Below are 6,237 nucleotides of genomic sequence, written 5' to 3'. Positions count from 1 at the left end.
TTTGCAATATTTTACAAGCAGCTACCTGAGACAGCCAATTGAGCAGCCTTATGCAGCAAGATTTTCAAGTACCAAAGATCAACTTCTGCTCTCTCAACAGCAGGAGTTAATTATCCTGGCTCTACCTCAGTGACAAGAAATACATATGTAAAACAGGACAGAAAAAATTTATAAGATACGTATAAATATACTTCAGTGTTGGCTGTTTGAGCTCGTAGCGTCTTTCACAACTGCTAACTTTGTCTTCAAAACATGAAACAACGACTCAATCATGCAAATTATAATTCCTATCCATTTATATTCATATCACAAGGAGTTATCCATGGGTTGAAATGTCCGTGTAAAGTCCAGACTTTTCTTCCAAGGAATTGCTGCTGCTTCAGATTATAGCCATAAATGATGAATCTCATCTATTGCATCCAGCTTCAAATTAGGATTTGAATATTTTTTGTTTTCCAGAAAGAAGGTTGAGGCCCCACCAGCTGCACCCAGCAGTCTACTGAACACTGCATTAGTAAATATACACCTATTTTCCTAATTATTTACAGCTATCTGGACACTATTAACTTGGCAGAGTTTGAGTAAATTAGTGCTAAAGCACCCATCTTACACCCTTATAGAGGAGAGTTTAGTGTCTCGTGATCTATTCAGAGGAACACAAACCATGATCAGAGAGGTGGTGAGCACACCTGGAAGCAAAGTTCAGTTAGCAAACCATCATACTCCACTATGAACTTTGGAAACAACAAACAAAAAAGGACACCAGAGCAGCTTATTTGCCAGTTCTCTAATGCTCACCTGGTGTGAGTTTGCCATGGTTTCAAAGCCATTTCTGTAAAACTGTTTGGATCAATACTGGTGTTGGCTGCTCTTGTTTGTGTTTTCATTCTGAGTAGTAAGGAAAGATCAGCGTTCTCCCAGCTCGTTCTTTCACTGATTTCTTTCAATGTGTGACCTTTATCCTTCCAATACAAGGGCACAGACAGTAGCAGAAATATTCAAAATCAGGTACTCTAACTATTTCCTTTCTCTGCTACCCCAACAAATTAACCTTGTGGATTAAATCAAACAGTTCAAATCATCTCCCCATCAGATGAACACACATGCATGAAGAGGTCATCAAGAAGGTGGCACCAAGCTCTTCAAAAGGTTACACTGCACTTTGTTTTGTGCACTTCATGTGCACTCAGTTTCACTATTTTATTGCCATAATCAATAATTTATTTTCTTCTTCAAATATAAATATCTCAGAGTACCAGAGGGAAAAAAAATATGCATCATCAAAGTAAGATTTAAGCAGACAAGAGGTGTAGGTACCTTTTGTATTGCTTAATATCATTTTTAATTGGCTTATTTAGGGTTCCTTCAGTTTCTCCTGGTTAGGACACAGGCCAAAATGCAATAGGTCACATTCTGAATTTTTCACTTCCTAATGAGTACTCTTTACTACTTAAATATCTTTAAAAAACGTAAACCTTTTCTATGGAATATATTCAGTCTCTGAATATAGACATCTGGGTAAAAAAAAAATCTCTGGATCAGTAGAAGCTCAATTGCATCTCTTCCAATGACACAGACAAGCAGGCTTATCAACCAACTAGTCATAGATTTATTACTGCTAAATACCCCCCCTCCCCAACAAGCATGTTTTATTCTCTTACATACTCTATCCTGTTCCTCTGGTACACCATTAAAGGTCATCAGGCTTAAAGCAGCTATGAGAAACAGAGTTCTTAAGACTGTAACTGTGCATTGCACTAGATCCTATAAATCCTTCTTAATTTCTAATTTCATTATCCTTGGGAGAGTTTATTTTTACAAATTCCAAGAAGTATGGCCTTCTACCTGACTAAAGCAGCCCATTTATCTAGATATATTACCCAGAGCTCAGACTTCATATTTTTCATTGAGTTAAAAGGGGTTTGCAATGCTCTAACCACCTTCAAGTTCCACAATTATTTTTTCAGTGAAGGGTTAGAAACCCGTCAGGCAGCAGGGAATAGATTCCAAACAGACAGAAGCCTTTTACAGTCCAGAATTACATAATTCACTGTTACTGTGGTTTCATGCCTCCTGCTTCAGCAGTATCTCCTCTTAGAAATAGGATGTCAGACTTGTTGGTTAACTAGTCTTTGTTCTCATGACGAACTACAGACCTAATTTTTACTTCTAATTCTGAGTTAAAGACTATTATGCTTTACACAAATCTATTCTGCCTTTAGCTTTTCAACACCATTATCATATGGTTTAAGTAAGCTGTTTACTTCTCTCTATTTATCCTCCAGTTTCTGCCAGTGGGGTCTCTCATTTTTACATAGCTTTCAAGACTGTATTTACTTTGTACAGTCTCTGACTGTCCATTTATACTTCACCAATTTGCATATCCCCAAATGCCCATTTTTCCAGGTCATAAAACATTATATGAGCTATATTGGGAAATAAGACCCTGGATTAAAAATGCATGAATTACTATCTTGCAAGGGCAAGCCATCAGTACTTCTTCCTTTCCAAAAAATTCAGCTACATTTTAAACTCCACTAATTAAAGCTGTGAGTATGAAAAATGCAATAGTAGTTACTAGAGGGACTAGAGGGGCTAGGACTGGATTGCCCAGGCTGGTTTTAATCAATGCATTTATTAATCTTCAGCACATAGTATCTCCTCCTATTGTGACAGAAGGAAAATCATTACTCTGTCAGTGCTATTTACCTGAGTTTTACTTTACAAATAAACCACAAATGCTTCCTTTCTGTGCTTAAAGCCTACTCAAATTCAGCAAACTTTGTGGCTATGAAATGTACGATACATTTTTTAATGTAAACATTAGCCTACAGAGATGTCATGCAGGGTTTTTGGCTATTCTCACAGCATTGCTTGCAGAACTAGCTCTGCAAGATTCAATACAATGTAAGAGCGAAATATTATTCAATTGAACAATTATTTATTCTCATCATGAATCAGGTATGCAGACTACAGATGCATTATTCTTTTAAATGTCAAGAGACTACGCTTGTTCAAGTTAAATTGAAAAAAAATTATTTCTTTAAACTTAGAAGACTTAGGGAATTCAGATACTAATGAGACCAACAAAACCGTTTAGAAAAAGAGATAGATGCTGATCACAAAGAAAACAGTCTAGAGAAAACTTTATTTTAAAGATCATGGGATAAAGTTAGTAGTATAAAAAGCTTAATGATAATTCACATTTACTCCATCCCATACATGTTTAATACACAGATGCAACCATTACAGTAAATTGTGCAAGAGCATAACAATTATTTCCAGTTCAAAAGTCAGCAAAAGCTGTTACTTCTAAGCCACAATTTCTGGTCATGCAAGAAATGGTGAGTCCCTATTTTTTTGTATGACAACTGCCAAAAACAATTGTTTTCTAAAACAATATGCCAGTTTGTTTGCATGAGTGTAACAAGACCTGTTCACTCTTGGTATTAGAACATTTGTTGGGCTGCACAAATACAGTATTATTGAAGATGATAGATAAGGAATCCTGGACAGGGATTAGAAATTTACTGTCCTGCGGCAGTGTTGCAATTGAGCTGTCAAAAGCTTTTCATATGTAGGAATGAACTCTCCCATTAAGACAAAACAATCCTTTCAGGGGATTTCACTGGGGACAGTTGAAGAAAAATCACTGCTCTTTGCTTACGTGGTCATCCTCAGGTTGATCCAAAGACCCCTTCCCTCTCCCAAGAACCAAATCACTTTTGTAACCAAATCAGCCTCTCATTTGCTGACTATATTGCAGTGGCTTTTCATTTCCACTGCCATCTAATGCTTCTGTTTATGCAAATATCTTCTCATCCTTTGAATCCATCATCAAGCTACCTAGTTACTGAATAATCCCACCACTTGGAAGGCTCACCTGTTCTGCATTTGCTGTACCCACTCTGTCTGTACTGTGGTTTGTTTTACAGCCAGCTCTGCACCACTCACCTCTTTCCCAGTGCACTGATATCCACTGGCTGCAGTAGATCAGGAGCACAAATCTCAAGCTCTTTCCATATGGAACTGTTTACCAAGGCCAACCATCCAAAAGATTTGAGACAAAACTTTGTGCAAGCACATTGAGTTCGCTGAAGTCTGAGCTCTGCCCGGACAATAAGGACAATAACCAAAATAAAAGATAAAAACTCAAGTGACTTCTTAACTTCTCCACTCCATACCCCAGACCACTTGAAAAATGGTTCATCTATATAAAGACATGAGAACTGGCTGATAAAGATTCATTTGATAAAGATCATTTATTCAGGGCCTTAACATTGTCAGAATTGTCCACAATCACTAGTTCATTGCTTCAGAAAATGTTCCCTACAATTTCAATCAGTTGCTCAGTGATCAAGTTAAATGATGTGCAATAAATATGAGCTATAGTAGGTGAAACCTGTGGGCATAACTGTTCAAGAGGTACTTTTTGCCTTCAAATAACTTTAAGAAAATTTCCTAATGTTTATGTGCTCTGTAATCAAATTACCTGACTCTCAAAGGGAATGACTTGTTAGTGTACATAAATTTAATAAAATTCTGTCCCCTTCTACCGTCCCTACAATACAACCAGGCTACTGATTAGCCCATTATATTTAGAATGACTTATATTGGTACTGCTTTTCAAACATGCAGCTCAGACTGGCTTATAGTATTTGATGAGCTCCCACAGTTCAAATTAACCTCAAATACAGGGATAAATTCTTCATCTCAGGATTGGTCTTTTTTGTTAGCACAAAATTTCAGAAAATGTCAGCCAAAATTTTTCCTTTTTGCATAAAGACAACCTGCACAAAGCATTTTTTTTCTGATAGCCAAAGTACCTTCAGAAGTGAGAACTCATTTCATTCTCACTAAATAATCAGGGTAAAGTAAAACCACAGTAATTTAAAAATAGATAAATAAATAAATAGATAGATAGAATCAGCTTCAGTTTTCATCTAGTTCCTACAACCTTTTCCCAGTCTTGATTCTGTCTACATAGCCCCTGCCTGTATTTTGTAACAGCTCTGAGGCTATTCTATAATTTATTCTGACAATTATTATCCTTAATATCAAACAGCACAAGGAACACATCCATGCTCACTCTGGAATCAGTGTTTTTGTAAATCTGTCCAAGTTCCATGTTTCATAACAGCTTTCCACTTGAAAACATGACAGATAACCACGATGGTTAAGAATCAATTTTGGCACAGTTGGTAAGCACCTCCAGTTTAACAGAAGAGTGAGCAGCATTTATGCAACATTTCTCTCAAAAGACATCCAGTAACAATGGATGTTTATGTCTAACCCTTATGTGTCATTAATGTTCCCATCAAATTTAATGATCCATGTGGAGCCACGGAGATGCAAAAAAGAGCAACTTCCCTCAAATCAGCTTTTGAAAGCACTAATTTAGTGACTGAATTAGCAAAGGATATGGAACCCATTTCTGATGCTTCATAAGTAAGCAAATAAGAGATTCGGGATATTTTCAAAATATATCAAAATGCGTCAAAAAGTTACCTAGGTTGTTTTTATTATTTCTAAGGGCCTTTCCATCATAATTGATAGCTAAGCAGATTTCTATTTCTCATGACAGTCAATTATATTGCAAACAGCATCATTATTGACTCAGGAGAACTTACAGAGAGGAAATAAATTCATTTATCAGGGGCTACCCAGAATTCATGACCAAATTGTCCCACATCCTGGACTAGAAGTGAAGATCCCTATAGCTCATAACAAGCCCTTGTGCCAGCCTCACGTAATTCAGAAGATAAATATCAGATTGTCCTCTATTTCTTATTTTGGCAGTTTCTTGTTAAGATTTACGCTGTAACAAAGAGCCAGAATTCCAAAACCCATTATCTGGTAAAAGTATTCATGAAGAATAATGGGTAAGTTCCTAAAACCCCCTGCTAGGCCAATGGCAGATTTAACATAAATCTTAATAGAATCTATTTTCCTCTAAAAACCCAAATACATTTCAGTGCATTCAGTAATTATGAAGCAATATTCAAGCTCTCTTCCTCATGATAAAGTGCACTGTTTCCATTTCCTGTTGAGCTCACCAAAATCTTTCCAAATTAGTTGCTGAACAAGAAAGCAGCATTGGATAAACATGTTATTATTTGGCCAGATCAAGGTTTGTCTAAACACTCCTGCCAGGCAATATGTTTCTGGAAGGTCACAGAAAACTGTTATAAAGCAGACCATCAGATAGAATTTAATAGAAAATTCTACATTAAGCTA

Source organism: Corvus brachyrhynchos, unplaced genomic scaffold (assembly GCF_000691975.1).
Source record: "Corvus brachyrhynchos isolate BGI_N302 unplaced genomic scaffold, ASM69197v1 scaffold281, whole genome shotgun sequence".
Lineage (NCBI taxonomy): Eukaryota > Metazoa > Chordata > Aves > Passeriformes > Corvidae > Corvus > Corvus brachyrhynchos.
This window is presented reverse-complemented; position numbering follows the sequence as displayed.